Below are 6926 nucleotides of genomic sequence, written 5' to 3' on the forward strand. Positions count from 1 at the left end.
GGCCCGGCTGCTAGGAAGGAAGGGGGTGGACGGGGCAGGGGCGATCCCTGCCTTGGGCTCCTCCCGCGTGGGTGGCAGCCTGTATTAGGACCCAGCTTGCCTGTTTCCGCGTGCAAGGCACCGGCGCTGCAAAACATCATTTTAAAAGGTTGCTATCTTCCGTAGCTTGAATCCCCCTGCAGGGAGACTTCAGTTCAGAGCCATACTCTGACTCGGTGTCACCTTTTCGTGCTGGGGTGTGGATGATTGAAAGGCCTGTGGTGTTTTATTTCTTTCTTTATTTTTAATTTCCCGGGAGAACATCCCACCAACCCCCCTCCTTCACCGAAGGTGCAGTCAGCTTGTTCTAGAAGCACCTGCGATTGCTGCAGTCAACTTTCAGAAACACTTTTTTCCCATTCGGTTTGTTCCCACCATGCGTTCAGCAGTGCTGTGTACCATGAGGCTGCCTGACTGGAACTTTTTTTTTTAAGTCGTTTTCAAGTTCACAGGGCCTGTCTCATCTACTCGGGCGATAATATGTGAGCATCCTAAAATGCAGTGGTTTTGAAATACAGTGAAGAAGAGGAATTGTATTGGTTTTCAGTTGGATCTGTGCAGCCGAACTGGCGCATATGAGTATCAAAAGACTTCTTTGAAGTCCTTGATGTGAATTTCCCAATAAGATGCATGCTGCATCACTGGCCAGGAGAGCTTTTAAACTGTCAGCAATGTTCAGTGTTTGGAGTGGACTGACACTGAGGCCACTTGCGGAGGAGAGTGTGCAGAGACCAAATCCTGGCCTTGCTGCAGGTCAGTAGCTATGGGTGCCAGCTAGAATCTGAGATCTTCTCTGAGTTCTCAAAAATCCACATACTTACTTAGTTTTTCCTGAAATTTGGTCTCTCTTATGGTGATGCAGTATAGTTAATGTTCTAAATTTGGGGTTAAGTGAGCAGGAAGTTCCCAAAATATTCCATGCCTTCCATGAAAACTCACAGCTTTTTTGTTTTTGCACAATGTGGGAATCAAAGTTCAGACTGAGCTTTCCCCAGATGACCTCGGTCACTCAACATGCCCCCCATCCCTTTGGGGAAGCTCCCATTCTGGGAAGAAGCATATGTAGGAAGGAGGAAGGGTACAGGTCCCATTTTGGGTGGGATGTAAGCCCCTCTTCCTGCCCCCTGTGCATGTACAGGAATCTAGCTGGCCCTGCCTCTTTAGAGTGGCCTGAGCTCTTCCACTACTCTCCAGGTAAGGCAGGACTTTGTTTAAGTATGCCCCACCCCTGCATGGAGTGAGAGAGCTGTCTGAGACAGGGAGACACTGAGCTTTCACTTGTCATTAAATCTATAGACTACATCATCTTCTACCTAACTGCTGATGATACCTTAGCAAGAAGGTATCCTGCTAAGCACCCAATCTATGCAACATAATGTTGACTCTCTCAGCGTGCACATGCACCTGTTCCCTTGGATCACACGTAGGCTCAGGCCAAGGGGCGCATGCCTATTTTATCCTATCACAGTCACAACTCTGCCAAGCTGTTCAAACTAGTTCTTCTCCATTCACTACAGCTACACCTAACGCAGCTTATGGACCATTCCCATTGGCTATTGCAAGTGTTAGCGAAGCAGAAGTAACACTGCAGGGGCTTGTGCCTTATCTCTTCTCACCACTGTCTCTGCATTAATTAAATTTTTCATCACTGAAATATAACTTCAACAGTTACCAAAGAATCACCTCATGTGTCACACATTCTGAACATGAGTTTCATGCTGAATATTTGTTTTCCAGGCAAGAGCCTTCTTATGGGAAAGTCAGATAATATATTCCATGGATAGACTTATACAAAATGCAAGAATTAATGACTCTTCTATAGCAACTTTTCCACTGAAGGCATTTTATTTTGCAATACTAAATATGAAACATTTGGAGAACTGGGACAGCTATAGTAAACTGGTATTTTCTCTTGAAGTTGGAGATAGTTTTTAAACCACTTTGGCACATCTTGAAGAGTGACCTGTTTGCAAAAAAAGATCTCCTTGTGTCCATACTACAAAAAGGAGGAGACTTGTTGAAAAGTCTTAGGAAAACTTTTCAAAAGTGACTAGGGAACTTCAGAATGTAAATCTTGCTTAAAGCTGATGAGACTTAGGATCCCAAGTCACTTTAGCGTTTTTGACAGCTTTATCCCAAGTTATCAGACCCTATATCATGACATTTTATTAAAGGGATGATATTCTTTTATTGTTCAGCCTTATACTATTTTTAAAATTCCCTTGCCCATCCCATGTGTTTGAATGAGAGAAACAGAGTGAGTTAGGGTTAGCTAGCTATTCTCACAAATGTATCAAGAGGTGATTTGGACCCTCTGGAGTTGAAGGTGCTCTCCCATTCCCTCCCAGCAATAAATAAGTCCTGTTCCACCAACTTGCCCATTACTTTTGCGTATTCTTCACTGTCTCCCTGTCTAATATCAGTTCTGTGCCTCCCAGTGTTCCTCGGTCTCTCTAGGCTTAGGGGAAGGCATCACTCATGGTGTCTGTTTAACCCCTGTCTTAGCTGACTATTGAAGATGATAAGGAAGGGCAGAAGAATTATCCCCATTGTTCACATGAGGAAAAGAGGTGGGGGTGGGAGCAGAGCCAGCTGATACCTCCTGTTGGACCATGTTGTATTGCTGGGAGAGAGTTCTGCCCATTTCCAGGTGTGTCTGATTTACTGCTTTGATAGGGGAGGCAGCAAGTCTGTCAGGAAGCCAACCCAAGGCTTACCTCTAAGGAAGCTAAAAATTCTTGCTTTAGAAGGCTAAAGCATCTACATCATTGTGCAGCTGGCTGTAGTCCCTACCCAAATACCAGCACTCATAAGGATTTACAAGAGTTAGAAATGCTTTATGCGTGTGTGAGAGTGAAGCAATGAAGCTCCTGGAGGCTCGGCTCAGCTTGGTGCCCCATGATGCAAGGGGCTGGAGGAAGCAGGGTGGGGGGAAGAGAGAGTGAGAGGGTGCACCTGCAGATTTATATAGGTAAGGCTGGGAGCCCCATCCAGTAAGGCTGACTGATATTTTCTATGGTAAGATCCTATAACTTTTTTCACATCTGAAATTTTCAGTGCCCAGTGTTGAGTATCTGCCTAAGGATTACTTATTTTGGCAGAAATTTTAAGAAATCGGGCACTTCCAAGGACAAAGCTAGAGGAAAACATTACATTCCCTTGCACCCATTGAAAAAAATGGCTTCCATTTTCTTTGAAATACTTTTGTGTCTTCATGCAGTGGAGCAGGATCTTCAAAATTGGGTGATCGGAAGGACTGCTGTTAGAATGAAAATCTTACCAGATTTGGCTGTGTTAGCAGCTTAACTCCTTAGGAGGAAAGTGTGAAGACCCTGTCTATACTGGACATGCTCCACTCTTGAGTTGAGACAGGAGTTCAGAAAGAGAAAGTGCCTTAGCCATGACATCATCCTAAGTGTTTTAAGTGCTACCCTTACCACTGCTACAGAGTTTCTTGCTAATTGGGTTATTTAAATTAATTACTGATTGTGTGCTATGTGTGCAGTCGAACATACAGCTCTTGGATCGGCCTGTCATCAGCGGACTTGCTGGTGTCTTCCTTATCTACTGGAAGACTTGTTATCCTTGTATTGAGGGACTGCTGACGATGTTGATTGCGTCTCTTTCTCTCTTGAACGTTTAGCTTGAGATCTTGGAATGAGATGTACAGAAATGCTGAGCCCTCAAAGCTGCAACTGGTAGCTGTACTTTGAGGATATAAAGTGCATTATGCAAAATTAGATCCAAGACATGAATCTGGGCACAAAAAATTGTGTATTTTCTACCTTAGTTCTCTGTACTTTAGTTTCTCATCTGTAAAATAGGAATATTTAATACCACATTGCCCATGAGTGTTATAAAGATGTATTCATGTTTGTGAAGCACTGGGAGAGCTACAGTGATGAACACCACAGAATGGCTCCCAAAGAAATTAATCTGCCTTCAAAGCAGTTTTTTCACTGCTGCCTTCAAAGCAATGGGTAATACACAGCAAATAAGTCACTGGTGCTATACACTGAATAAGGAAAAAGAAAATTATTGGACAGCTGCTCATTAAGTGAGCACTGTCCATCCCATGAGTTGAATGAGGCAGGAGTCCTATATGTCACTGTAATTCAGGACTACCATAACATGTACACAGGAGTAGATCTAAGATTACACAGGCTACATAGGTTTCAAGTACAGTATAACCTCATAAATCTGGCATGCTCGGGACTGAGCACTTGCTACAAATTTAAAAATTCCAGATTTTTGAAATCGTGCAGCAGCTGGTTCTGGAGTGGGGGAAGGGAGGGGCGAAGGGGGCAGCGGCCGGTCCTGGAGCAGTGTCTGCATGCAGAGTGGCAGCGCAGGGTGGTGGATGGTGGCGGCAGCCACTGTGTGCAAGCTCCCCGCTCCACTGCTCCGAGACTGGTTACCACTACTCCCTGATGTGCCAGATTTTTGGAAATTCCAGATTTTTGATATCTGGATTTATGAAGTTATACTGTATTTATCTTTGCAACCTTAATGATCTTTTACTATAGTTCTTTGTAAGTAATGCACATGTGTGCACAATAAATCTGTGACAATACCATAGTAGTGTCAGGTGCATACTTGATATTGTGTATGGATATGAAGAGAGCTTGTTGTCCAAAGGACACAGTTCTTAAATGTATTTAATGTATGTTATTCTTATATTAGAACTGAGCAAGACAAAAAGGTTGGTTTGATTTGATTTGATTTGTTTTGTTTTGGAGTAGTGATTCTCAACTTTATTAGTCTTAATGCACCCCTCAGAAAATGCCAGCTCTTAATTTTCACTTGTTCATTGACAAAAACAAAATAGAGCAATTCTTTTGTTGCAAAGATCTCCAAAAACACAACAGGTCAGAACGTTTTTACCACTATAGACCTCCATTTGAAATCTCTGGGTTTATCTTGTGAATTGTGTTTTGCGCACCAAATAGTGCCAACGTTGTATGGCACCCCGCAGCACCCTTGAAAGGATCTCACCTGAGTTGAAAATCACTAGTGTAGTGTAGTTACTAGGGCTGTATGAAGCTTCAGTCCCTGATTCCATCCAGCAGAGATTCAAACCAATTCAGTGGCTGAATCTCCAAATCTGAATCGAATCGGGAGACCCTTTAATCTCTCCGAATCGAATTAGAACCCTCCAAATTGTTTCAGAGATTCGGACATAGACACAGCTTTAGTGTTTTTTCTACATACCTCGAGGTACCAGGCAGCTCGTCAATGCTGTGATGGTGGGGCGGATGGAGTGTTGCACAGGAGCGCGGGGGGGTCCTGAAAGCGCTGGGCAGCAGACCTGGAAGTGGACCAGAAACACTTCCAGTCCATTCCCGGGTCTGCCAGGGAGTGTGCTGGTGGGGGGGCCCTGCCGGCTAGGCGACTGGTGCCTTCTGGGTCTGGAGGGGCACCCAGGGTCCACCCCGTGGCTGACCGGACATACCTCTGGGTTCACCACTGAGCATGCGGGCCCGCCCCCCACCCACCACGCTCCAATGGGAGACTCCATCCACCCCAGCATCACAGCATTCCTGAGCCATGCCTGGTACCTTGAATATGTAGAAAAAACATTTAACGCTGTGTCTATGGTTCAATTGCCGATTCTCTGAATCGGCATCAAATCTTCAGATTCAGATTGGGCCGAATCGAATCGGGGACAGTGATCCAAATCAATGAATCAAATCACTGTCCCTGATTCGGGCCGAATCCAAATCGAATATAGCCTGTTTCACACACCTCTAGTAGTAAACCCTCTTTACTGTCAGTAACATTGTTTGATAGGTATGGCTTTGTAAAGTGGAAGTCACGTTCCTTTACATGTAATTCAAGGCTGTGATAATTGCCCCACATTCCTCCACTATTTTAAAAGCCACTTATTATATTTTCTCCTTGTTCTTCATTATATTTTCTACTTGTTCTTCATTAATAAAACAGCCATCAGTAAAACTAAAATGCCTTACAACTTATTTTCTGCTGGGAGGATTTCATTGCTTTGGCAAGTCAATGAATTGGATATGTCTTGAAAAAGTGTACGGCATTTGTTGTACAATATGTTTTATTACTTATTCTGGTGTTCGACTGTTTTAATGTGGAGTTATATAAACTAGTATTCTGAACAAAGGGATATAGTAGACTGTGATTACAATGTACAGATGTGTTTCATGACTAGAATCACAGTGTTACCATCACATTATTCCTCTATAAAATTCCTTACATCACTGTACAGTTTATTTTTCCCAGGCCCTGTTTTTTATATGCAGACATCTATTTTTATTAATTAAAATGGTTTCTTACCTTCTGTATCACTGTGTAGTAGTTTAAAGTCCCAGTACTTTAAACACTTCTTCACACCTGCTCCACATGACTTCTTATAGGTGACTTTAAAATGTGGGAATTGGAAGTGTACAATTGCTTGCACTATAATGATAGTAGTTTATCTGCTTGGTAACTGATTATTCTTTTGATGAATAATTTAATGCATTGTTTCTTTTTAAGTAATTTTAATTCCTCATTTTTATAAAAAGAAATCTGTATGTTGGTCTATATCATAGTTGATAGTTCTGTCTTCTAGAGAAATAGTGGGGCATTAATCAAGTACTGGATATTTTTGGTTGTTAAGTGTATTGCAGAAATGAGGCATGGTTCTGAAACTGAAGTGCTGCTTACTAGGGCTGTGCGAAGCTTCAGTAGCTGATTCAATTTGGAGGAGATTCAGCCCAATTTGGGGACCAAATCCGATTCAAATTGGGAGACCAATTAAAAGCTCTGAATAGATTCGGAGCGTCTGAATCGATTCGGAAAAGATTCAGCCATAGACTAAACAGACAGCTGACACAGCTGTCTCCAGCTGATAAATCTGTTGGGGGAGGAGGGAGGGA

This window comes from Alligator sinensis, unplaced genomic scaffold, assembly GCF_000455745.1.
Source record: "Alligator sinensis unplaced genomic scaffold, ASM45574v1 scaffold717_1, whole genome shotgun sequence".
In the NCBI taxonomy this organism is placed as follows: Eukaryota; Metazoa; Chordata; order Crocodylia; family Alligatoridae; genus Alligator; species Alligator sinensis.